This window comes from Lissotriton helveticus, chromosome 7, assembly GCF_964261635.1.
Source record: "Lissotriton helveticus chromosome 7, aLisHel1.1, whole genome shotgun sequence".
Classification (NCBI taxonomy): domain Eukaryota; kingdom Metazoa; phylum Chordata; class Amphibia; order Caudata; family Salamandridae; genus Lissotriton; species Lissotriton helveticus.
Window position 1 is genome coordinate 1,949,553,046 of NC_136068.1, and position 27,170 is coordinate 1,949,580,215.

The 27,170-nt window shown below is 50.7% G+C and overlaps 1 pseudogene across 1 annotated transcript in view; it reads right to left on the minus strand.

Moving 5' to 3' along the window:
• Positions 1–4,087: 4,087 nt before the first annotated feature.
• LOC144770965 (uncharacterized) overlaps positions 4,088–27,170 on the minus strand; it is a 191,026-nt pseudogene continuing 167,943 nt past the window's right edge. Inside the window, exon 9 of the transcript XR_013599072.1 lies at positions 4,088–5,103. The product of XR_013599072.1 is annotated as an uncharacterized LOC144770965 (transcript). The remainder of the gene's footprint in view (positions 5,104–27,170) is intronic.

Consider the following 27,170-nt stretch of genomic DNA (forward strand, 5'->3'; position numbering starts at 1 on the left):
TATCTAGCTCAGAATCAGGTTGAGGTTCTTCATGGAGATCGGTGCAGATGAGACTGGAGGTCCTCTTTTTGCTTCCTCTAGCAACCTCTTTAATCACTGGTGTCATGAACAGGCCTCTCCTCATAAGCCCTCTAATGGAGGCTACTGTTGGTGCCAGGTGGGCCATCAATGGCCTTCGACGTGTTATCTTTATTTGTTGCAGTGTTGCCCACTGCCAACCCGAACAGATGTTCTTTAAAGGGCGTGTTCATGATGTTGGCCTGCAGCTCACTTCTGAAGTCCGACACCTGCAGCCATGCGTGTCTCCTCAGGTTTGTCCATGTGTCCAACTGTCTGCTTGCTGCACCTGTGGCGTCTAGGGCAGAGTTTAGGCAGGGACTGGCGATAGATATTCTTCTTTCTATGAGCGAAGCTGCCCCTCTCTGGAACTGCTTGGAGGTTTTTCATCAGTTTGCCCACTTCCTCCCTTTTTTGGTGGGCTTATCAATTCAGCGGGGAGTTGTAGTACGCCACCGAGTTCCTGCTCCTCTATTCACTTTTCACCCTACAATCTCTACTCTCTTGCTTTCCTTATCAGGTGGTGCCCCGATGGATGTTGGGATATTAGCTCTTTTTCTTGCATTGGTCACTATGATTAAATCTACCAATGTACTGCCCCTGATTTATAGGGGGTCATTGGATGAATAGATATATTTTTTCTTTCCTCCCCTGGAGTCATAGGCTTGCAGCCCACCGGCTCTTTGAATGGCTTCTCACCCCCGATCAACAATGCTTGGTAGCAGAGGGAGGAACGAACATCTGCTCTGTGAGGGTAGCAGAGTCTCTATCGGAAAGAAAGCTTGCACCTTCTTTTCCTCAAGTTAGAACCGTAATTGTCAGTAACAGCCCTCTTGACCACCACGTTGAACCAGGCAATGTCACCCGGTAGATATTGTCTCAGTGGGTATGAGCAGACTCTCTCCTTCAGTGAGTCTTCGTTGAGGTCTTGCCACTGGGGGCTCCAGATCTTCATCGAAGATCATCTCCTTTTCTTATTCTTGTTGCCAGAGCATAGTAGGTGCTTCAAGTTCATTCCGCTGTTTCACCACACACCCCGGCTCCTCCTCTCCGATGGCTTGGAAGAAATTGGAAAAACCAGGAGGGGTGCATCAAAACCCCTCCTCTTCTGGAGTATTGCCCCCTTGAGGTGTCTTATCTTACTCTTAGCCTTAGGTGCGCTTTCATGATAATTGAGTGCAGTTGGCGGCCTTTTCTTCAGGGGCGGGGCATCGATGCCCAACTCGTTTGTCTTGTCTAGATCATCTTTTGACGTTGAGTGTTTATGCAACGGATGTTCTCCACTTGTGTCCTTGTGTTGGGACCTATGGAGCTCCTTCTGTTTGACTTCCTTCCGGTGGATGAGGTTTTTTGGCCCAGAGTCAGGCTTGTGTATCTTTGGATCCAATCGTTTCAGCTCAGCTTGCCACCAACTGTTTTTTTTTAGGTGTCCCCCCTCCTGGTGCCAGCCTCTGCTGCTCTCTGGTTGTCAGTAAGAATGTGGCACAAACTCTGAAGCCCTCTAGGCTGTGGTCTCTTGGAAAGCAGAAGTTAAAGACCACCTGACGGTTGTCTCTTTAGGCGAATTCATGATGAAACTTGGGGCAGAACTTAAAGGGCGTATTTTCCAAAATGGCTCAGCCCCCCAGGCCCCCCCCTTCCCTAATGTGATGGCCATTTAGAAGAGGGTTTTAATTTTCCGACACCTACTTCCTGAGTCCTCTTTGGTTGAGCTCTTCAGCTCTTTCCTCTACGGATTTTCTCTGTAGGCTGTCTTTCCTCAAATTTGCTCGATGAGCCACCAAACTCCGTCGTCTTCTTTTTCGGCATCTGGAGAGCTTAAGCTTTTGCTCTCAGGCTCGGAGGCGGAAAAGGGTATCTGCAGATGGCGACCATGCACAGGCGGCTTCTGAGACGCACACCTGATGCCAGAAGGGAACGGATGCAGCTCCAAATGGAAGCAGAGGATTCCCAGCAACAACAAAAAAAAAGACAGTAAAGAAGTATTCTGAACCCAGCCATTACTCAAGAGCAGAATAATGCGCATCATGTGAAAACAGAGAAGAATTATGCTGCAAAAGCACAAGTAAATGTAGCACTAACTGCTACATATGATTGCATCATTACTTTTCCGCACATGGACCATGTTTCCTGCTGCCCTTCAACCTTTAAGATTCTAAATACGTTTTCAAGACATACAGCCAGTGTTCCTTTAAAAATACATTAAAATTGCTATATATGAGAACCAAACAATTTGAACTATAACATGGGATTCTTTCTCTTGAAAGTAGTGAACAGACAATATGCGCAATGAATCTAATTTTGAATAGCTAGTCATAAGGGTACATCTTAATGGAATCAAAGCAGAAAGTTACTTGGTTGTTTGATGGACAATTCAATGCTCGCACAGTTTGCAATGGGAAACAAAATAGGTAGGTGTATTTCAATGTTATTATCGGTCGGGGATTTTACACTCATGATTTTCTAATTCAGCCTCAGACTTGAGTTCAAGTTACCGTGATTTGTTTATGTCGCTTGTCGGGCTCAGACCCTCAATCGTTGGGCAGACTTTTTAAGTTTATGACAATCGTCTGCAACAAAATTCCAACTCAACCCATTAATCCCGTTTAAGATTGGCTGCCTCTGATGTATATCCTAGTATGTCTCTTATGTTTTTTTTTATTTCTTTCACTACTTGCTAAAGATGTTTTATGCCAAATAAGAGAACACATTGTAATGATTTTAATTAAGTATACAATAAAATATTTACCTAATTCAACTCAACGTGTTTCTTAAGCTTATGGCTACTCAACGGGCTTCCTGTGCTGGTGGATTTTCCAGGCTCTAGTGTATCGTATTCTTAAGCACACAGATGTGCGTTGAGTTGTTTCATGAAAATTATTAAGTTGTCGTTCCCCTAAAGGTTAGGGGTAAGAAGTTCCACAGCTTGGGGCTAGGTATACTTACCTGCTTGATTTGTTATCTGATTGGTTGCTCCCTCACCCCAAAGAAAAGAGTTGTCAATATTTACCAATACCGCTGTGATCCCCCAAGTAGCCGTGTGCTCTCCATCATTACTGGCGCATTTGTTCTTGCAACTTCCATGAGTATCTTCTGGGCTGTGATATGTGAACCTCACATGTGCATCCCCTGCTCCTTCTCGATTACTGCAAGGAAAGCCTTCAGCCTAGTGGAGGAGGTTGCAACTGACAGAAACACAGACCTACATATGTATGATGTCATTCTCGGGGCCTGGTGCTCCTGTGTCATGTATATTTTACAGCCCATGGTTGATGGAGCCTTCTACGGGTAATTCTGTGCATCTCAACTGTAACGATAAATGCATTAGCATCTTTATGTAAACCCAGAGCTGCCATCTCTGACGTGCATTCTTTGCTGACATCTGTTCACACTTGTTACACTTGTGACTCTTTTCTTCCAGCATTATCCAAATATATTAGGACAGTGCTGAAAAGCAGTAAAGAGGCAAGTTCTCCCAGAACATTTGTTTGCAAAACAACTCTGGCAAGCGACTGCCTTAAGCTCCCCATTTTGACACAATCAGTATAACTGAGATTCATAGGCAGTATTACCAAGGTTGGACTGGGACACAAAACAGAGCAGGCACCATAGTAAAAGTGACCCAATTGGTGAAATAGAAAGCTAAAAACATTGCACATGTCTGCTAATTGGGGCAGCTTTAAATGTGTAAAGGCACGCTGTACAACTTGTTTTGCATAATATGGAAAACAGCATAGATTTGAGATGGCTGCAGAGAAGGTTTGTTTTAGTATCAGGGAAATCGAGAGTAAAAACCATCCCAGCAGACTATAAAATCAGCCTACAAACATCCAGAAAGCACGCCCATAAACTGACCTGTAAGACCAGCCCTTGGGGCACTGCCTGGTTGCCCTATTGTCCGGTCCAATCTGGGCATTACCCATTTATGGACTACGATATTACCTGAGATTTATCTGGTGCCCGTTATACAGGAATAAAGCTGCCCCCGTCCAGACTCTCAGTATTGGAAGATACAAGCATGTCTGGGTGGCCTAGAACGGTATCTCCATATGCCTAGTTTCATCTGAAATCATCGCCACTTTCATAATTTGCCCTGTGTTTTGATTGGCTCTTATATTTTATAGTCCTCTGTATCTGTGACAGGCCTGCTCATCTCTGGGTGACACAACTTATTTGGTCCCAGTAACGCGCGTTATGTTTTTGTCATATTTTGCAGCTAACACCTTTTTAGAGTTTGGTATTCCGATTATCCATGTGATATTAACTGCACTGTGTTTAGGGATTTTTGTTGAGCTAACCAGCTCATAGTCTAACTGGTACTGAAATATTTTTCTTCTTGCACAGGTTCGATAAGGATCAGTTTGCCAAATCTGTTGCATATTTTTATGCATCTTTAGATGTCCAAGGTAATGGTCCCTCCGATTGAAGCCTTTGCCGCAAAAATGACACTGAAATGGTTTTCACCTGTGTGCATTGTCTGGTGTCTTAGGAGAACTTCCTTGCGATTAAAGCTCTTTCCACATACAGTACAATGAAACGGTCTCTCCCCGGTATGTATTCGTTCATGTCTTACCAGGTTTGGCATCGCAGAAAAGCTTTTCCCACACAGAGAACAGGTGTATCTTTCTTTGGCTTTATGCTCTCGCTGATGTCGAGTGAGCTCTTCCTCAGGCTCGTTTGTTCACTTTCAGGAAATGCATATGTTCTGCTGCTTTGCAGTGACGTCGATTCATACGGAATACTGCTGTCATTTGGTGGTGTACTCTCACAATTGTTGTCACTCACTGATCTCTGTACATAGGTTGTCACCTGGTGTACACTGGAAAAGGTTAGTGGGTGAGAGCCGTTTTGCCATTCCGCGGTTTCCTGGGCTTTCAGTTCCCGCTCACTTCCTGACTCAATCTGGGGGTAGAGAAGTATTCCTCTCATGCAGGCCATGCTCTGAGTTTTCTCTGAACTTGTGTGCTGTAGGTTTACACTGTGGTAATTTATCATTACTCCGCAAAGAATTAGCTTCATTTCTCTTTCTCTTCATGTTTCTTTTACCTGGAATAATTAAATTAAGATTATAAACTTTAAATAAGTGCAATCATGCATACAAATAAAATCACATGGATGCCATTTTCTGCACTGTTACAAAGATGGCAGATTGCGCCTCTTTGGTAGAGACACAAGGCATGAACACACGTTAAAAATCTGCGCCTGAATACTAGAAATTGGAAGGAATAGACGGTTACAGACTCTGGGTCTCATTTAGCGTTTGTCGGACGGGCTATACTCCTTGCGTCACATTAAGAGTCCTCTGCTGGCTCAGCAGACATATCTAGTCATTGGCAAGATTCCACAAACTCTGAAATTAGTTTTATGGTTTTTCAAAAACAACCTCCCAAAGCAAGAGTTTGGTTTTATAAAAATCAAAAACTAATGACCCCCATCCTATAAGAGTTTTCTCTCCTGGTGTGGGGTCATTTAAATGTTTTCGCAGTCCCTTACTGGTAGGTTTACCAAGTGGTGACGGACAGTGAAAACTGGCCATTTCACACGGATGTGCAGCAGAACAGCCAGTACTCCGAAGGCCTGTACTCCGTTGCATCACCGTGTCGGCCTTGGAGCTGGATAGGCCCTGTCTCCAAGATACAGAAGGCACAGCCGCCAGTGAATCATGCGGGAAGACCTGTGGTTTGGCGGACAGGGTACTCCATTGCAATTGCAAGAGATTATTCTCTCTGCCAAACTCAAATGAGGGCCTTTGTGTCTAAGAAAACAACAGCATCGCATCTCTCCTGAGACAGCAGAGGACAATGTCTAAAGGCAGCAATACAGTGCAGGTTCTGGGAAACACTTTGGACATGATTTCTAATATACGTACAAGTCTTACACATGGGGTGTATGACAGAGGCAAGCATGTCTAAACTAAACCGCGCGTACCTCTAACCGCGCATGCCTCTACAACGCAGCCCTCACCATGAATGCCTCTTAACCAAGCATTCCTTTACCATGCATGCCTTTACCACACACTTTCGTTGTAAAGGCATGATTGGTGAGGGGTATGCGTGGTTAAGATCACCATTACCCGACTCTTCCTTCCCACCCTAAGCCCTAAAATTCTATCTCCCTACCTCGCCACCCGCCCTGAGGCCTAAAACTTGACCTGCCCTTAAATCTACTTCTTTCCCTTCCACTGCCCTGAGGCACTATAAACGACAACCGACACTAGCCCCCCTGCCCTCAGCCCTAAAACTTACCCCTGCACTGTCCATAAAACAACCTCAAGCCCTTCCACTGCCCTGAGGCCCAAAACCCTGCCCCCAATTAAAAAAACTACCCTGAGCCCTAAAACCACCGACTCCTAAAAACTCCCCCCCAAACCTATCACAAGCCCGTAAAACTAACCCCACACTGAGCCCTAAAACCCTTTCCGTCTTCCCAAAAGAACCACAACCCCCCGTCCTGAGCTCTAAAAGAGACCTCACCCTAGAAACTACCACCCCCTCCCCAAACCCGGCCCCAGCCCCACATGCTTACTCTTCTTCCCAAGCTCATCTGCGTGGTTAAGGCAGATGCGTGGTTGCACTTTCGCTGGAACAGCACGCGTGCTTCTGCCTGCTTTGTTCTGGACATTTCTGCCTAAACATGACACGTATCCTGTCTGACACTACAGTTTGTAAATAAGGACTGAAGAACAGACATGGGGAGAGGAGTTGGCCCAACAGCTATGGCGGTTGACCTTGAATCTGGGGAACCGGGTTCGAGTCTCGGCAATGATGCTGAATATCCTGTGATTCTGGGCAAATCACTTAATCTCCCCGTGCCTAACAAAAATGAATGTGTCCTAGTGTAACACAACTGGTGCTATGTAAAGCGCTCTGATACCGAATACCTTAAGGTCAAGTTCGAGCTATATAAAACTCTATAAAATAAAAATAAAAAATAGACATCTTTTCTCATTCAAGACTTCAGCAGGCCATGACTCAAGCCTGCACATCTGAGATTATAACCCAGGAGTGCGGAAAAGATGTTTCTGTCTCTGTCAGTCATACCTAAGGTCACTTTGACCTTTGTTTAGATTGTAACAAACCAGAGCTCTCCTCAACCTTTTCAACTTCAATTTCTTATTCCTGACTTAAACCTGAATTACTCCCTCAACTCACTACTTACTACATAAAGAGACCCACCTCTCACCCCGGCACCACGCGATCCGGCCTAAGCCAATCAAAGTAAACCCTACCCTCCTCATTCCTTCACTAACCTCCTGATACCTGGGCCTTGTTTCTTGCTTCTTTTGTCTGCCTCCACAGACAGACACCACCGAAAACCAGTCCCAGGTTTTGAAAGATCCATCTTCTTACACCTGTGAAACGTATGGTTTGCCACGGGGTTGTTGGAGTACAAGGGGCCGGTTCCAGGCCCTCTCATTTGTCCCACTGGCAGGTAGGGCGGGGTGCTAGGGAACTGTTGGGGGTCAATGAGAGTACAATGCTCCAAGGGTCTCTTAAGCTCCTTTGTTTACATTCCCTATTGAGTTGGTTCTGGTTTGAGCCAAGGGGCGCCTGGGCTCCTCCAGGCAAGAGATTGTTACCGTGATTCCGGTAGTGGCTCTGGGAGGGTGGATGCAAACGTTGAACCTCAAGATGTTTACTTTCATGTACTCATATTGAGACCATATCAAACATTCCAGAGGTTCTTTGTAGAGGGTCAACCATGGCAACTTCACGTTTTGCCCTTTGACCTAACATCCTCTCCAAGAGTTTTTAAAAAGGCAATCACAGCAGCTACTGCTCCTCTGCACCGCAGGGGGATTCTGGCAGATCCCTGGCAGGGCGACTGGTTAGTTCATTGGACATCATGGGAAACCAGCTACGGAGCGTCAGAGTGGTCAGCCAGTCCACCAAAGCACTGACCTCCAATCAACCACAAAAAGTCTCATCTAAATCCAACATAGGACCAGGGCCTGGGTTTTATGAGAGTTCGTATCCAGACAAAGCTGCAATTGGCTCTACAAGTAGTGCAGTCAAAATACTGAATTTTCTGCAAACCTGTGAAAGAGACAGCAGTTTCCGCCAAGGAGTGGCTCTGTGTCCAGCGCCACATGGTAACCCCTGGGTATGAAGGGGCTTATATTTGGGACAGTGGAGTTTGATTCCAGACTGTTAGCAGGTTCTACGACCTAGATGACCAATTACTCTTTGTATTTTGCAAAGTTTTAATTCCATGTAATGTCTGCATAGACCCAGCTTTGCCAATCCGCAGCGATGGACGCCCGTGGACCGGCTTCAGGGTCTAGAATCCTGTGGTGATCCGGATGTGCCCTAACCCCAGCACTCCCACGGATTGCGAAAGCTGCTGCTAAACAGAACAGTCCGCCACTGGGCGGGGTGTGAATGGTTTGTCTAGCCTCCCTCCACCCCCTTAATTGAGCCTATGGCCAAATGGAAAGAAAATGGCTGTCAAGCCCCAAAAACAGGTTGAAGTCACACGCGGGGAGCAAAGTTAGTTTCGCAGCCTCCCAGGATACCTTGCTTAACGATCTCTACTTAAGGTTTTGTTTATCACTTGAGGAACATTTCCTTCCACTCTCTCTCAGACTGGCAGGACTGAAGCTGTGAATCTGGAGGGTGGTTTGAAAGGCAATGTTGGGGCGGAGGAACTGTGGTCCTTAGTGAGCGCAGGCGGCGGCCATCGGACATTGGAATGGTGACACCCATTCAACTGAACCCTCTCTTTGCTGCCGCAAGCTGTACATTTGTCTCCCACCCAAAAGAAGTCCCAGTCTGGTATTACCAGGGGACCCCCCCTCCCCCTATTAATATGGTGCCTCTTCACCCTCCCTTACACATGACTCGTACTGAAAGGAGGGCGCCAGGGGGTGTGTACATCACGAGTCTGCTAAGGTGATGGACCTGGTCCCCCCTCCTAATAAGCTGATTGGTATAATCCTCCCACCGGACACATGCCTCTAAATTTTAATTTTGGAAAATGTCCTTGTTCTGCAGGATGAAAGTAGTGAACAGTTGAGACACAGTTATTCACCGGTTATCACAAAATTGTAACTTTAATGTTTATGATTTTGATGATATTTTGTTCAATAGAAGAGTGTCTTGGGCGGGCCATTACGGAAAACCTTAGGGGTAGCCTATATTGTAGTTAATTTCCGTACATTCAGTTTTGTTTTTTTTAAAAACAGAGTTTATTGATAGATCATATAGAAATCGCATAGCTCTGTACCCCAGAGGTATCTACCAGACATAGCTAAATACGTGAAACAACGCAATCCATCATGTCTTTTACATTTGGAACAATGAAATCATTGCAAGTAACGACCCTCCATCCCTCCCCCCCCCCCCCCAACTACCCCCAAACTCCCATCCCGCCCGGATCCCCCCCCCCCCACGGTTTCTAACAATTCCGGCAATCCGTGTACACCCAGCCATCGGCACAGCACGCTCAAACATCCAATATCGGGTCTTGTTCCGGCGGAGGCTCTAGCCATATGCCCCTGAAGTCGGCCCGTCGCTTCCAAATTTTATAATGTTTACAAGGGCAGCCTCGGGCAAGAAATATGGACTTCTCCATCCCCATACAAAAATCTAGTCCCCTCTTCCACGCTACAAGTGACGGGGCCTTCGGGTCCTTCCACGCCCTCGCAATATCTCATTTGGCTACTGTGAGTCCCAGTAACAGTAAATGTCTCTTGCAGAGGTTGCCCCCCACTCCATCTAGCACATGCAACAGTCCAAGGCGTGGTGTACGTGGGAGCACCCAGCCCAGCGCCTCATCCAGGCCATTCCAAACCCCATTCCAGAACCTGTCTAAGTGACCACAACTCCACACCGTATGGAAGAAAGTACCCTCCTCACATCCACACCTAGTGCAGTCTGGGGACGCGATGAGGCCCGCCCGCCACAGCCTCCGCCGAGTGAAATATACCCTGTGTAGGTATTTGAATTGGATTAGTCTAAGGCGGACAGATATGGCTGCGCCCCAGGGACCTGCCAGAGCCTCATTACAGTCCTCCTCCTCCAGTGTCCCAATGTCAGCCTCCCAGGTCTCCTTTAGTTTCTGCAAATTAGAGGAACAGTGTATGATCAGGGATTGGTATATGCGTGATATTTTTTTGGTCTCAATGTCTCCCATGAAAACCCGGGGCTCCAGTGGACTGAATTCAGGAAGAGAGGTCAACCCCTCCAGGTATGGAGCCAGAGCATGACGGAATTGTAAGTAGCGGAAGAACTGAGTGCGGGTCATATTGTATTCTGTGCTCCGGTCCTGGAACGACTTGAGCGACGTCCCCTCCATGACATCTCCCAATTTAGAAATTCCAATATCGTCCCATCCCGCGAAGCCCCGAAGGGCTGCCAGGCCGGGTAAACGGCCATTGCGCCAAAGAGGAGTTTCTTCAGTCAGGGTCTGCTACCACCCCATCCGCCGCAGAGCTTTCCTCCAAACATCAAAGACCACTTGCATCACCGACGGTAATGCCTTGCGCCTACTTGTCGCGTAGAGCAACGTGTGGAGTGTGTGGGGCTCCATCAGGAACCGCTCCAGTGCATAGGCCGGGTCTCCCCTGTCCCCGTACCACCATTCATTTAATACTAAAAGATGCAAAGATTGGTAATAGGAGAGGACATCAGAAGTCGCCAAACCCCCACAGTACGTTGACCGAAAGCATGTGCGTAGCGCCACCCGGACTGATCCACCCACCCAAAGGAATTGCCCCAGGACTGAGTCCACTTGTTTAAACCAGGGAGGTGAGATAGAATAAGGATGGTCTTGCAACTGATAAAGCAGTCGAGGCAGGGCCAACATTTTAAATATGGCCGATCTACCATAAATAGTCAGTGGCATTCGGGACCATATTTTGATATCCGCCCGGGTCCGTTCCCAGACTGGCACCACATTACGTTCCCAGGAGACAGCGGGATCTCAGACAAGAACACCCCAAGATATTTAATGCCCCCAACTGCACTCTGGAGCGCCGATGCCCAGTCTCCAACTGCTGGGCCAGGTACATCCATTTTTAAGCACACTTTACTTGCACAGTACAGAAACGTTCCCAGGAACGAGTCATGTATTGGAGTCTTGCACCTTGACTAATTCTAAGGCCACAGACGTGCCGCCTACCTTCAGGGAGGCAGTCGGAGATTGTGCACCAGCTGGCCCAAGGGAAATGAGCTTACCACACACAACAGATTTATATGCTTGGATGACCAGGATTGACCAGCATGGGCCCCTCTGACAAGGAGGGGAGACGCCCACAGCGTTACATCCGGGGATGTAGGTCTATTACAACCTTGAGTATTTTAGGCTAGAACACTGTGGGCTTAAAAGCCAGGCTGTGCTCTGAAGAAGGGTTCTCTTTTATGAACACGGATGATATCGGACTGTCAACAATCTTATATGTAATGGTGATTATAATGGTGGTTTTTCTACTTCCAATGTTCATCGTTTCAAAATATTGTTCAATCTAGTGGTTAATCTTCTGGTGGGAGTGTGCATTTGGCTATTTGTGGTGACTTTAATGTCAAATTCCAAAGGTTGTAGAGGGTTCTCCAGCTTCTTTTACTGTAGTTCCCACGGAGTTGATGTTTTGGTGATGGAATCCGGCGATTCGAGGGGTTCAGGACTCTAGTTATCAACATCATGCACATCAATGGGAGCACCGATTTTATCCTCTCTCTATATTAATATCATGACTACGTTTCTATGTACAGAGTGACTCGGATGTGCCCAGACTCCGTAGTAAGCGGATTCCTGCTCTTCTCTACATGGACCACGCCATGTTATTGCCGCATTCCCTGAGGAGTTTTGGACGTTTGATATCAACTCTCTCGGAGTTTACGTCTGATTTAGATTTAGAAACAAATGATCTCAAATCTCAAATGATGGTGTGCGGGCCTCGTTGCTCAACTTGGAAACGTCTGAGAACTTCCACCACCAGGAGCAACAGCTTACTCAGGGTACATATTTTCCCAACTTGCAAATTGTTTTCCATGCTGCTTATGCTTGTAGTAGTAACCTTTCTATTCGCTGTGAAAATGTAGGCAGTTTGTGGGTGCTGTCTTCGATATCTCATTGGTGAATGGAAGTAGGCCATTTCATCCTGTGGTCGAAAGCTATACCCAACAGTATGTGCCAGTGGCTTCATACTGGGCCGAAGATTGGGGGTTACACTAACATCCGCACTCTGCAGCTGGAGGAAACTCGTGGACTCGCTCGTCTTTTGAGTCCACCACCACCCCAGCTATGTGTTTCAGGAGGAATTGGGTGTGCCGTTTTGAGAGGATTTATTAAATTGGCACCTCTTATCCTCTGGCTTTCGGGTTTTTTTAACGCTGAAGCCAGCTTAAACCGTCTTATTATTAATGACTGCAAACGATGCAAAAAAATCCTCAATTTATCATGGCTTACATTTGTGAAAGGCGCTTTTGTAGACCTTGGACAGCATCACCTCTTTCGAAATCTGCTTTTTTGGCGAAAAGGCGAGCGGCAAGAAAGCAGGTGACATTGGAAAAAAAGGCTTTCTTAGGGTCTAATGGTGCTCAAAACATCACCTGGTCCGGAACCATATATGCTTAGTATTGCCGGACACTGCAATAGGGCCCTGCTGACACGTTTCAGATTGGGGTCATGCGCTCTCAACTGTGTTTCCCCTTTGGCCAATACGACAGGCCTCTATCTGTTTTTGTCCCAGCAATGGACTTTCAACTCAATATTTGCTCTACTTTGTCTTTTTCTGCAGATTTTATTGTATGCGTTTGAAGTGTTTTATCCCTTTGTTGAGGAAGTGCAGCCTGGGGCCACGTAGACCTGCCTTTGGGTTTTACAGCTGTTGAACGAGGAGGAAGATTGTCACACTGTAGTGGCCTTCTTAAACTCTGCTTTGAGATGTCGGGGTCTTACGCTCTTGTAAACATGTGAATTATATTTGCCAGTACATATTGCAGAAGTATTTTTATGATTCTGCGTGTTTGTATTATCGAGATTCTATGACTTTTAAAAATGTTTTCATCTTCACTTTTTATTCATATTCTCTATTTGTGGTTTTGCATTGTTTGCACATGTCCTTTTATGATAGGTCTATAATCGAATAAATTATTTATGTCCAGGACTATGACAAGAGGTTTAAGATATAGTCTGAGGAGGAAATGAATCAGCTACTTACCGTTAGTACTCCTTCCTCTGGGTGCTGTTTTCTTACATCAATACCTACCTCTCTCTTCAGTTCCAACTTCACTTCCTGTATGGCTTTGGGACGACCGGAAGTGCGACCGCCTCCTTCCTCTTTATTGCCCATATGAAATGAGAGGCAGCGGAGGGACATGATGGGGAGGGTTTATTGTGATTGGCTCAGGTGGGTCACTTCATATAGTAAGTATTGGTACGAGAAAAGGGTATTTGAAATAATGAGGTTTGAAGATTAAGTAACCGATTCATTTCACCTCACAGTTTGATCTCACCCTTCCAGCACACCCAGTGGAAGAGGCTGCCGTGCCTGGAGTTTCAACCAAAGGTACTGTTCCTCCACCCTTCCTCTCACTCATCTTCCTCCGCAGTACCCACGAGTGCCAGTGCTCAAACACTCAACTATTCATGCTCCACTAGCAATGTGACGTTACGAGTTTAGAGGTTACAGAGACCAGCAGCTGTATACATACACAGCTCCAGAAGGGGCACACAAAGCCATTATAGGACTTGGGTTACTTTATGTACAGGGTATGCAGACAGGGAGGATGCAGCAAAGAACAAATACAAACACAGCTATGTATACAACATTCCACTGTTTGGCTGCTGGGTTGCGGTGTCTGGGTTCAGGTGTACAGTGGGACTGCTTTGAACTACACAAAATGCAACATTTGGTCTTTTCCATGATGAGAAACCAATTGGACAGGGTGAGTCTTTAGGGCAGTTCTGAGTGCAGTGAGGGTGATGATTGCCTCCAGTTTGCCCCGGGTGTGTTCGAGTGCGGGGCAGCGGGAGGCTGAAGAGGTGGTCGATGGATTGGTGGTGGTTTCCAGCAGGGGTGGGATACATGGGTGTGTGGGAGAGGGACACGCCTCAAGGACTAGTCTTTGGTAAAGCCCTCTGTGTTTGGCAGAGAGCCATTTGTCTTGACATCAGTACTGAGAGGTCAAGTTCAAGTTCAAGTATTTGTATAGCGCGCTACTCACCCAGAGGCTCTCAAGGCGCTTGAGGGTGGGTGGTGATTTACTTATCGAATATCCAGGTTTTTAGTTGCTTTCTGAAAGAGAGGTGGTTCTGAGTGAGGCGGAGGTGGGAGGGGAGAGAATTCCAGGTTTTGGCCGCTAAGTAGGAGAAGGATCTTCCTCCCATGGTGGATCTGTGGATGCACGGAATTTCGGCGAGGGCTTGATTGGACGATTGTAGTTGGCGGGAGGGGGTGTAGAAGGATAGACGCGTATTGAGGCATTCGGGTCCCAGGTCGTAGAGGGCTTTGTGTGCGTGGGTGAGGAGACAGAATGTTATTCTCTTGTTGACAGGGAGCCAGTGGAGGTCTTTCAGGTGGTCGGAAATGTGAGCTTGCCGAGGGATGTCTAAAATGAGTCTGGCAGAGGTGTTTTGGATGCGTTGAAGTTTTTTCTGAAGTTTGGCTGTGGTTCCGGCGTAAAGGGTGTTGCCGTAGTCCAATCGGCTTGTGACCAGCACGTGGGTGACTGTCTTTCTTGTTTCGGTGGGGATCCAACGGAAGATTTTTTTGAGCATTCGTAAGATGTTGAAGCAGGATGATGAGACTGAGTTGACTTGTCTTGTCATTGAGAGGGAGGAGTCCAGGATGAAGCCCAGGTTGCGTGCGTGGTCCGTAGGTGTTGGTGCGGATCCGAGGGCCGGTGGCCACCATGAGTCGTCCCAGGCGGAGGGGGAAGATCCTAAGATGAGGACCTCTGTTTTGTCTGAGTTTAGTTTTAGACGGCTGTTCTTCATCCATTCGGCTACTTCTTTCATTCCTTCGTGTAAGTTAGTTTTGGCGGTGTTTGGGTCTTTGGTGAGGGAGAGGATCAGCTGGGTGTCGTCTGCGTAGGAGATGATGTTGAGGTTGTGTTGGCGTGCGATGGATGCGAGGGGACTCATGTATACGTTGAAGAGGGTGGGACTGAAAGATGATCCTTGTGGTACGCCGCAGATGACTTTGGTGGCCTCTGATTTGAATGGGGGGAGGCGGACTCTCTGGGTTCTTCCGGTGAGGAACGATATGATCCAGTCCAATGCCTTTCCTTGTACACCAGTGTTGCTGAGGCGTTGTATGAGGGTGCTATGACAGACTGTGTCGAAGGCTGCGGAGAGGTCAAGTAAGATGAGAGCAACTGTTTCTCCGTTGTCCAGTAGTGTTCGGATGTCGTCTGTAGCTGCGATGAGGGCGGTTTCGGTGCTGTGTTTGGCTCGGAATCCTGATTGAGAGGAGTGGAGGGATTTGTTGGATTCGAGGAAGTTGACGAGCTGACTGTTGACGGCTTTCTCGATGACTTTGGCGGGGAAAGGGTGGAGCGAGATGGGGCGGTAGTTCTTAAGCTCGGTTGGGTCAGCCGTGGGTTTCTTCAGAAGGGCGCTGAGTTCGGCATGTTTCCAGTTTTCCGGGAAGGTGGCGGAGTTGAGGGAGTGGTTGATGACGTCTCGGAGGTGGGGTGCGATGATGGAGTCTGCTTTGTTGAAGATGTAGTGTGGACAGGGGTCGGTTGGTGATCCTGAGTGGATGGAATTCATCAGGCGGATGGTGTCTTCAGTGGTGATGGGGTTCCAGGTGCGGAGGTTGATAGAGTGGGGTTTTGGTTCGGAGGTGGGCGGAGTGGGTTGGTCTTCGGGCTGGTTTTGAAAGCGGTTATGTATATCGGCGATTTTGTTGTGGAAGAAAGAGGCTAGAGAGTTGCAGAGGTCTTGGGAGGGGGTGATGTCGTTAGTGCCTGCGGTGGGGTTAGTGAATTCTTTGACGATGTTGAATAGTTCCTTGCTGTTTTGGGCGTTGTTGTCAAGTTGATCCTTAAATGCTGATTTCTTGGTGGATCGGATGAGTTGGTGGTGTTTGCGGGTGGCGTTCTTGAAGGAGGTCAGGTTGTCAGTGGTAGGGTTTTTTCTCCAGGTTTTCTCGAGAGTGCGACAGAGCTTTTTGGATTTCTTGAGGTCATCGTTGAACCAGGGGGCTTTTTTGTTACCTTGCTTGATTTGATGGTTTTTCAAAGGTGCTAATTCGTCTGCGCTGTGTGTGATCCATTGTGTGAGGTTGGTGGCTGCTTGGTTAGGGTCCGATGAGTTGGCAGGGGGGTTTTGTTGAAGCAACGAGAAGAGCTGGTCGGTGGTCATTTTGTTCCAGTTTCTTCGGGGAATTGGTTTTGGGGGGTTATGGGTCTTGGATTTTTTGTAGTGGAAGTGAACGCAGCTGTGGTCAGTCCAATGGAGAGCAGTGGTGTGATCGAAGGAGATGTACTTGCTGGAGGTGAAGATGAGGTCGAGCGTGTGTCCGGCAGAGTGGGTGGGGGTGTCAACGAGTTGTTTGAGTCCGAGATTGGCCAGGTTGTCCAGAAGGGTGGTGGTGTTGTTGTCGTTTTTATTGGCCAGGTGGAAGTTGAGGTCTCCCAGTAGAATGTAGTTTTCGGAGGGAAGGGCATGCGGGCTGATGAAGTCAGCGATGTCTTCACTGAATTGTGAGCGGGGTCCAGGTGGTCTGTAGATAAGGGTGCCTCTGAGTGTGGTTTTGGGGTCGGTGTGAATCTGGAAGTGAAGGTGTTCGGCGGTAGCGAGGTTATCGTCGGAACTGGTCGTGATGCGGAGGGTGTTCTTATGGACGATGGCGATGCCTCCTCCAGTTTGGTTGATGTGGTCCTTTCTGATGATCTTGTAGGTGTCCGGGATGGCTATGGCGATGTCGGGGGCTGATGAGGCGTTCATCCATGTTTCTGTAAGGAAGGTGACGTCCGGCGATGTGGAATCGAGTAGGTTCCAAAGTTCGATGGATTGTCTGTGGACTGAGCGGGTGTTGAGCAGTACGCACTTTAGGTGGTTGGAGTCAGAGCTATGTTTGGAGATTGTGGATTTGGTGTGGTTCCTGATGCAGTCGAATTTGCAGGAGTGGCAGGTGAAGGGTCCATGTGTGTGTGTCCTGGAGCCGCCTCGTAGCAGTTTGAGAGTGGTCCGGGGTTAAGAGCTAAGAGCGTTGAGGCGTCGTATGTTATGCGGGTAGAATGGGATTATCGAGTACCAGGGGTTCTGGCGCTGGGCGCGGTCCGGGCGCGGTCCAGGCGCGGACGGGCGTAGACGGGCTTACCTTTGGCGCGAATGGGGCGCGAACGCCGAGTCATGGGAGGCCGAAGAGCACAATGAGCCAATAACCACCCAACAGCTTACCAATACTTGAGTATTAATGTTGTATTACTCAAAGGTCACACATTCACCTTTACCAAACCTCCAACATGGTCTGACTGTGGAAAATGTTTTACATCAAAGATAGCAGATCCTGACATCAAGTCTAAGAGGCCTTTGATAACAAAAGTCACAAATGTATTATGTTATGATAAGTTATGTTAGTCCAATTTGTAGCTCACACGGCTACTCAAGGAGTGTCCTGGCACGAACCCAGTGGGGAGAGGAGAAAAGACTGCTAGATGAAAAGAAATGTCTTCAGACTTTTCCTAAAGAGCTTTGGCGCCCTGAATACTGCCAAGGTTCAAGGGAAGCAGATTCCAGGCAGAGGCCACTATAAAAGCAAGATAACTCCCTTCAATTCTCTTGAGGTGGAAGCGCGGGACGTGAGCGAGAAGCTGCGTCGCTGAACGCAGCTGTCATGTGGGAACATAAAACCTAAAGTGCTTTCTCAGATAGGCCAGACGTTGTCCGTACAGAGCTGCTTGAGACAGGGCAAGGGCTTTGAACTTGACTCTTCGTATCACAGGTAACTAGTGTTGCCTTACGCTGGTCCTTAAAGGGACGTTAAGAAGGGGGCGTGGCTACGCACGCAGCGAGACTGGCTGCTCCCTAACAGAGCTCCGGCGAGGGCCCGCACCTAGGGGGTCATTTCTCCGTGCAAAACACCACCTGGCCGGCCCACACTCGCAGCGAGTGACCAGAGGGCACTGCCAAAGCATCGGACCGAAGCTCAAGGTCCATTGAGCCCCGGAACCGCACCGGCACCAACGCGGCCACCATAGCCGGAGGAGTGAACACGGGCCCGGCGAGACCCGGCGGGCGAGCCCGGTGTCGAAACCGGAAGTGAGGGCCGCGCGGAAGGGACGCCCGGGAGCAGCGGACTGAGGCGACGGCGCTGGGTCACACCACAGCGCATCGACCCTAGGCGGACCACGAAGGGCAGAGACGACTCGGCTGGCCATGACCCGAGAAAAGTGAGGAGGCGCAGTGCTAGGGGACTGGGGCCGCCCGCTGGACTTCTGAAGCCGAGACAGACACGAGGAAGTGCCCATCCCCCTCCCGACCTGCAGCGGAGGGACGGAGCAATACTGAGGGAAGCGGACCCGGGATCGGGCCCCCGACGGCGCCTGCTGCGACCCTGGGCGGTAAGTGCTGCGAAGCGAGGAGCACAGGGCGCAACACCTGCCCGGCTCACCCGGCGCCACGAACTACCAGGCAGCCAAGAGACACCTCCAGGGCGCCCAGTGGGCCACATCCAGAGACACAGGGTGGCAGAGGGGCGCCACCGGTGAGAGCTGCTGCCCAGCCAAAAGTTCCGCTGCTGACAACGTGCGCAGACCTGAGGTGATTGCCGGTTGGGGGGAGCGCCAAGGGGAGACACTGCCTGATACTCACGCCACCGATGCCCACAGCTGGATACTGACGGACCCCGGCACCCTAGAGTCCACGGCTTAGCCGGAAACCCGACTCACCAGGGAATACGGAACCCGGATTAAGTCCGACTGCTCAGGCCGCCCGCCGCAGCCACGGAGAGCCGCGCACACAGAACCATAGAGACTGCTGGGAGAGTAGGGCATCGTGGGGTGACACTGCCAGCCGCGCGCAGCCCATAACTCCGGAGCTCTTGGAAACACGGCGCTACTGGACACCCGACGAAACAGGGGGTAAGCGAGGAGCTCAGAACACGACCAACAGCGGGAGGGGTACAACATAGCCCACTACCAGAGTCCTGAATGGGATAACGGCTGCCACCGACGCAAGCGGCGTTTTGGACGGCGCGACCACACAGGAGGCTCAGAGGTGACAGTCACCTGCCCTGGAAACGCCACAAGACCACGGACCACCGCCCCACCCGGATGTCTGGAGGTGCCGGGAAGCGCACAGGAACGGGGAGCACGTCCCAAAAGGGCAAAATGGACAAGCCGCAGAAACAAACGGACGCAGATCCGGTGACGGCTAGACTGGACTCGGTACTGGCGGCCATGGAGCGCCTGGAAAGTTCCATCCAGTCCACCCGGACATCCCTGGAGGCGAAAATAGACGGAGTCGCAATAGATCTCACACACCTGAAAGAGGACCATAAGAAACTAGCCGAGCGCACCAAAACCCTGGAAACCGCAGTGACGGACATAGACCCTCGAGTCGCCCAATCGGACAAACATATTAAGGACCTCCTCAACAGAGTGGAATTCCTAGAGGACAGGGCAGAGGATGCAGAAGGGAGGGCGAGACGCAACAACGTCCGCATAGTAGGTTTGCCAGAAAAATGGGAAGGCAAGGATCCGACCGCCCACGTGGAGGACTGGCTACGCACCCTGTTACCCGAAGGCACCCTCTCGCCATATTTCGTGGTGGAACGGGCGCACAGAGTCCCGACCAGGCCGCTCCACACAGGCTCAAACCCACGCCCTTTTCTGATCCGAATCCTGAACTATAGGGACCGGGACACTGTACTAAGAGAAACCCGAAAACTGGGCACCATCCAAGTTGAAAACGCGAACATAATGTTTTTCCCAGACTATACAATCCAGGTGCAGCGCCAGAGGCTATCGTTCCTAATGGTAAAACGGAGGCTACGCCAACTGGGGCTTACATATTCCCTCCTATTCCCAGCGAAGCTCAGGGTGATAGCGAACGAGAAGACACACTTCTTTGACTCCTCGGAAGACGTGGAGGCCTGGCTGGACAACGGGACGGACAAGAGCACGGGGAGGTCCGGGAATCCGGACAGGCCCAGGAGGCACCGAAGACCCAAGAGGAGACGTGGCGCCAGGTCACCCTCCCCCGCGGCCAGCGGCACCCAACATAGCGCGAGCCCACCGGAAGAGGACATACGCAGAGAACAACAGGAAGCCCTGCGGATGGTCTCGGAGCTCAGCGGCTCCCCGATACGGCGTTCCCCGCCTGCCACCAGCCCTAGAACATCGCCGAGTGAAGATGAGGCGATATATGGTCTCCCGGATTCGCAACTCTCAGGTGGGCTGCCGGACGTCACCCCACAAACGTCGGATCTGTACGGCTGAAGTAGTGCCGCAACACGGGGCTCTCGGCGAGGGAAGCATTGGCAAGGCGCTGCCCGATGGCAACGGACACCGAACCCGCAGTAAGTCATGACGATGTCACACTGGCAATTATCAACTGCGGGGCAGACGCCCCAAGGAACCCGCACCACGGGGGCCACCACCACTTTGCAGGGTCCCCATGGGAGGGCGAAGGTTACAGACTACAAGCTTGACCAGAGCAGTGGCCCCGTGTCTTTACAAATATACTGTTCGATAGCCGGTGGGCCGGCCGGTTGACCACTCAGACTAACGAACACATCTCCCTGGGAGGGCGCTCCCGCCTTCATGCTCAACAGATACACACTGGCTGCTTGGACTGCGTGATGTATAGCAACCCCCCGGATTGGATTGTTCGCACTTTTCGTAGAATGTTTGGACGGCTGCCCGTTTGGCAACCGACCCGATGGAGTTACCCCCAGTTAATGTTTACCCCCCTTCTCCCTATTGTGAAACGCTGCATACTTGGCTCGCAGGGGTGCTCGCTGAACTATCCCAAGGGCTGCTCGGACAAAGGAGGAGATACTCTGACACTGGAAACCGGAGGGCCTAATGGGAGGGTGCTTGGAACAGGGGAGGGTACGGGTGTGACTGCCTTGTTGAATGCTGATGGCTGAAGTCAAAATGTGTACCTGGAATGTGCACGGAATACACACACCCGCGCGCAGGTACATGATTTATTCGTACCTGAAGAGACACAAGATACAGATAGCGCTCCTACAGGAGACTCACCTGACATCACCAGAGGTACACACCCTGCGCAGGCGATGGCGGGGTCAGATCTATGCAACTGGGTTCTCCTCTTACGCTAGGGGGGCACTGATATGGGTGCGACCAGGGCTCCCGTTTGAAGTTGAAGACTCACACATAGACAAGGAAGGGAGGCTGGTGGCAGTGAAGGGGCGCCTGGACGGACGCCCGCTGGTGGTGGCGTCGCTATATGCCCCTAACACAGACCAACAGAGGTTCCTGGAAATGGTGTCCACAACCCTGGCGCACTGGCACGGGATCCCCTGGATATTGGGGGGGGATTACAATAGTGTATTAGATACCACACTGGACCGCTCATTCCCACCTCTACCCGGCGCGCCAGTGGTGGGTGCCATGAAAGCTCTTATAGCCTGGGCCTCACACTGGAACCTACATGATGTGTGGCGCCACCGGAACCCAACGGCCAGGATATACTCGTACTACTCAGGAGCTCATACCCTACACACCCGGTTAGACAGATTCATGCTCACAGATGATCTACTCCCGCTGGCGACGGAGGCGCTATACATGGGTAGGACACACTCCGACCATAACCCACATATGCTGACGATCTCCTGGGCACACACACGCCCCCCTGTCCCCAACTGGAGGCTGCAGCCGGACCTCCTGCTAGACGCACCTTTCCGGAACTCACTGTTCGCACACATTGTACACTACTTCGAGGATAATGCAGGTACAGCCACCTCTCTGCAGATGGAATGGGAGGCGTTCAAGGTGGTCATTAGGGGACAATGCTTGGGCACGCAGGGGAACCTCAAACGCCAGGTGGAGAGGGACTTACACAGGGTGGAGGAGGAACTGAGTAGACATGAGCGGGACTCGGTGGGAGGGCACATCACTGGGCTTCACAAAGCGCAGGCGGCCCACGAAAAGCTACTGGAGAGGCTCAGATGTCTGAACTTCGCGGCTCACGCGGCGCGCACACACGACAGGGGGGACAAGCCCGGCAAGCTGCTGTCGTGGCTCATCGCTAGAGAAGATCGGACGCAGCCAGTCACAAAAGTACTAGGCGCGAATGGAGTGCCCTTACACACACAGTCAGAGATACACGGAGCGTTCACCGCACACTACAAAGCACTATATCGCTCTTGCCTACCCACGCCCGCCCCGGACACGGAGGAGTATCTTGATCAGATACTGCTGCCGACACTCACCGATGCCCAACGCACCGTCCTAACGGCACCCATAGCTCCCGAGGAGCTCCGGGAAGTCATAGCGGCGCTCTCCAACGGAAAGTCCCCCGGCCCGGACGGACTCCCAGCGGAGTTTTATAAAGCATACCAAGACCTCCTGGTCCCTGAACTCGTAAAACTGTATGAGACAGCACTGGACGACTCCTCCCTGCCCCCATCTCTGAGTGAGGCTACACTGGTCTCCCTCCTGAAACCGGGTAAGGACGGGGCACTCATGGGCTCATATAGGCCCCTTGCCCTCTTAAACACGGACTACAAAATACTGGCTTCTATGCTAGCGAGGAGACTGGCCCAATACACGCCTACCCTGGTCCACCCTGACCAGAACGGGTTCGTACCCACACGCAGCACGTCACATAACATCCGCCGGCTATTTAGAGTGCAGGAGTACGCGAGAGGCCCTTGGCCACTATCAGGTTGCATAGTATTGGACCTGGAAAAGGCATTCGACTCGGTGGAGTGGCCGTTTCTTAGGGCGGTTATGCAAAAGTTTGACCTGGGAGACGCTTTTCTGGACATGGTGGGTCTCCTATATCAAACGCCAACAGTTCGGGTCCGGATAGGGGGCCTGCTATCGGAGGCCATACGGGTGAGGCGGGGCACACGGCAAGGCTGCCCGTTATCCCCTCTACTCTTCTCGTTGGCCATGGAACCGCTGGCGGAGATACTGCGGATGCAGGGCGCCGAGTGGGGCATCCCGTTGATAGATGGGGTACACGCAGTTTCCCTGTATGCCGACGACCTACTCCTCTACGTCAGGGACCTAACACGGATACCGCCGGGACTAACCGGCGCCCTCCGCGAATTCTCAACTCACTCGGGACTGAGGGTCAACTGGGGTAAATCTGGGGTCTTCCCCTTTCACCCGGATATGCAGGAATGCGCGGTGCAACTAGGGGACACGACACTGACATGGTATGCCGGCACTTTTAAGTATCTGGGCATCCACATATATAGAAATGCAGCAGACATACTGGATGGCAACCTGATTCGAGCCATAAATTCCTTGCGGGCCCAGATCCAATTTTGGGGCACGCTCCCGCTCAATGTCCCGGCCAGAATCACCCTGACTAAAATGATAGTCCTGCCTAGACTACTGTACTATTTTTCGAATATACCGGTGTATGTCCCGGCTCGGGTCTTTAGAGACTTGGAGACCCTTACACGAACACTGATCTGGAATGTGGGGAGACCAAGGGTGGCCCTGAAGAAATTGTATGCCCCGACGGCCTCGGGGGGACTCGCGGTCCCGAATCAAGAGCATTACTACCTTGCCGCGCAACTCCAGTGGGTGGTGGCCTGGCTTGCGGGTAGGAACCTAAACGACACGGCCTCGACAGTCCCGGCCCTGACCCATGCAGAAGCCCTCGCACTATTCCACCCACTCAGAGGAGCGACACGCGAGACGCAGCTACACCTAGCAGTGGCACTGAGATGCTACAGGCGTGCACTGCGATTGACCAGGGAAACTGCCCCCTACGCACCAGCCCTGCCGCTAGAGGGACTGCCAAGGCCTGGGGGAGTGGTGACAGCAGCACACCTACATGACTGGGCGCAGGTGGGGCTTGAGACACTGGCGGACTTGTATGACGACGGGGCCATGGTACGGTTCGAGGGGCTGGTGGAGAATCCGGGACTGCCAGCGGGACAATTCCTGATGCATGCATCAATGATGCGAGTCCTCACGGAACATTGGGGCGATATGTCCGTGGAACCCGAGACCCACCTCTTAATACAATACCTGCACGTAATGGGGGCAGGGTCACACGTTGTGCACTGGCTAACGCAGGCACTGAGGTCCCACACAACGGCCTCCCTTCAGTCGCTCAGGGATAGATGGACCACTGACAGGGGGAGGGACTGGTCGGATAAAGAATGGGAAAGGATCCTAGAGGGGCCGCAACACGTCCCTCGCAACTCGAGATTCAGAATCATACAGTTCTATATCATGCATAGAGCATACTTGTCCCCGGACAAGGTTAACCGCTACTTTGGTTTGAATACCTCCAAATGCCCGCGATGCGCGCTCCTAGACGCGGATCTCCTGCATATGCTGTGGGCATGTCCCAAGCTCCGGACGTACTGGCACGATGTTACCGCGCTGTTGACAAAAGGGACTGCGCTGGGCCAACGACACGACTGGGACACCTGTGTACTGGGCCTTCTAACCAGGACCAAACATAACAAAGCACATATGAGGTTCTGGGATTTGGGGCTGATAACTGCCAAGAGACTCATAACCCGCCACTGGAAAGCCGTGGAACCGCCCCTGCCGAAACATTGGTGCGCCTCTCTCATCTATTGGGCGACCGCGGAAGGCACGGTGCTATGTAGGGAGGAAACGGCGGGGCGGAGGGCCATTCCGATAGCTCAGGTATGGGAGGGCTTCCTGAGAGCATTCACCAGAGCTTGCCACGATAAAGGGATATTGTAAGGAGATGGCTCCTCCCCAGTGGACAGGGGGGGGTCAGGTCCAAATCACAGACTGGGTGGCGAGAGAGGGGAGTATCGGGAGCCACACGTATATGGGCATGGAATACCACCCCAGCGACCCACCGCCCACCCACACGTCCTACCCCCCCCCCCACTGATCAGCGGAGCCCACATATACCCTCGACCCCACAGGTGCGCCCACACCCGAGACCCAGAGCCACTACACACCGCCGATGCCTCCTCCCCCGAGCACACTCGGGGCCAGCACCCCGCAAGTCTACCACACCCGAAGATGCCTAGGCAGAACCAATACTGCAGCACCCCCCCCCCCCCTTACTCCGAGATCGGACTCTTCACACCCTCACCTACTCTCCTGTTTTCCCCAGTTTGAATTGGTGGCGTTAGCGGCACAGGACACCCCCCAGTTGTCCACGCCGGATCTACCTTTCCCACCTACACCTCTCACTTTCGACACACGGCGACGACACACAGGAGTGCAGCTCACATGCAAGCCACGACCGCAACCTTCTGCCTCACGGAGGCGGACTACTAAACCTCCTAGCCGGCCACGGTACATATGCAGGTTGCTTGGAACCGGGCCCGGCTGGTTATTCACACTACTGAGAGACAACTTGCTACGTCACCAACCAGTGGGTCGCGAGCACCGGGGGCGCGGCTGGCCATCAGGCTGCCCGCCCTGACGGGTGAGGTCTGGCACCATAGTGAGGCAAACAGAGCGCATTACACTGTATAGAAGCAATGGAGCGAATGATTTGGTGAATGCAGGGACCGCCCCAAGATAACGGATGGTATTTATTAACAGTGAGTGCATTTATTGGTTTTCTATAGTCGCCAACGTTCACATTGCTGATGTAAGAACTATTCCATTTGTTGTTTCCCCTTTGAATTAAGCGCACAAGAAATGTACTTGTATGCCACGTGTACCAATAAAACAGATTTAATAAAAAAAAAAAAAAAAGGGACGTTAAGAAGAGTCCTTGCTTCTGCATTTTGGACTACCTGCAATCTGTTCAGGAGGTTGGACGACCTACGTAGAGGGCATTGGCGTAGTCTGCGTGATAGAATCATGGCACGAGTCACCATTTCCCTGGCTGACTTGGAGAGAAGCAGTAGAAATTCCCTAAGAGACTTGAGTGTACCGAAGCACTGCCCAGCAAGCTTCTTTATCCGAGTAGAGAAGGGAAGTTTCTCGTCAAACCATATCCCTAGGTTTTTTTGTAGGTTGGCCCTCAGAGGTAGGCATGGGATATTCAGTCTGCCAGAGTGATTCCCGGAACTGAGGGGGGAAATTCCCAAACAGAAGGATCTCTGATTTGTCCTCATTGCACTTTAGTTGTGCAGAGGAGAGCCATTGGAAGACGGCCATCAGACAGGTTTTGGCCAAAGTGGAGGAGTCACCTTTCTTCCACATGAAAAGGAGCTGGGTATCAGCCGCATAAGCGATGATCTTAGCTCCCAGCTCCTCAGCCAACTGGATCAGAGGAGTGACATATATATTGAAAAGAAGGGGACTCAAGGTAGACCCTTGAGGTACTCCTGTGGTCACAGTCTTGAGGTTCCGTGACGATTTTACTCGTCTTTGTAACATTGTCGTAAATACATAATTTTGGTATCAGTGAACCGCAAATGATCCATTTAGTATATCCTGCTGTTTTCGCTATGCTACGAGCAAGAGCACTCCAGTTACAAACACATTTCTGTTCTACCCGTGGCATCCATCTTAGAACACGGAAGCCATTTTGTATTCCTTGCCCTCACATAGTCAATGGACACGCAATGACCTCTTTTTCATTAAAGGACACGTAGGCTTTAACCGGCGATTCACCTTGCTAGTGACACGTGCACCTTAGGCCAGCAACGCTGTAGCAGCATGACTCGGCAAGAACTGCCTCCCCAGCCTGAGGCCAGTCCTGCTATACTGGTTCTTGTGTTCGTTGGCCTGATCATGATTAGGCGGCCGAAGCTGGTAACCGTACCCATTTACGACCCACAAACATTTCTTATCCTGTCTTTCTATCTTCTGCACCTGGCTCTGCTCCTTTCCTTCTGGGCCTTTATTAGGGGGAGGTAACGAAATTTACGATGAGGCGGTCCGGGTCTTGAATGAAGAATTGACATGGGATTATGATGGACTAGTGGGAACCCCTCATTTGTAATGTTTTGACATCAGATACTGTTGACGATCCCCGTGCAACGCCAAATATTTATTGTTTAAGACACGAATGTTTAGAACTGTGGTAACATGTAAAGAATTTGCCTGAAGCCC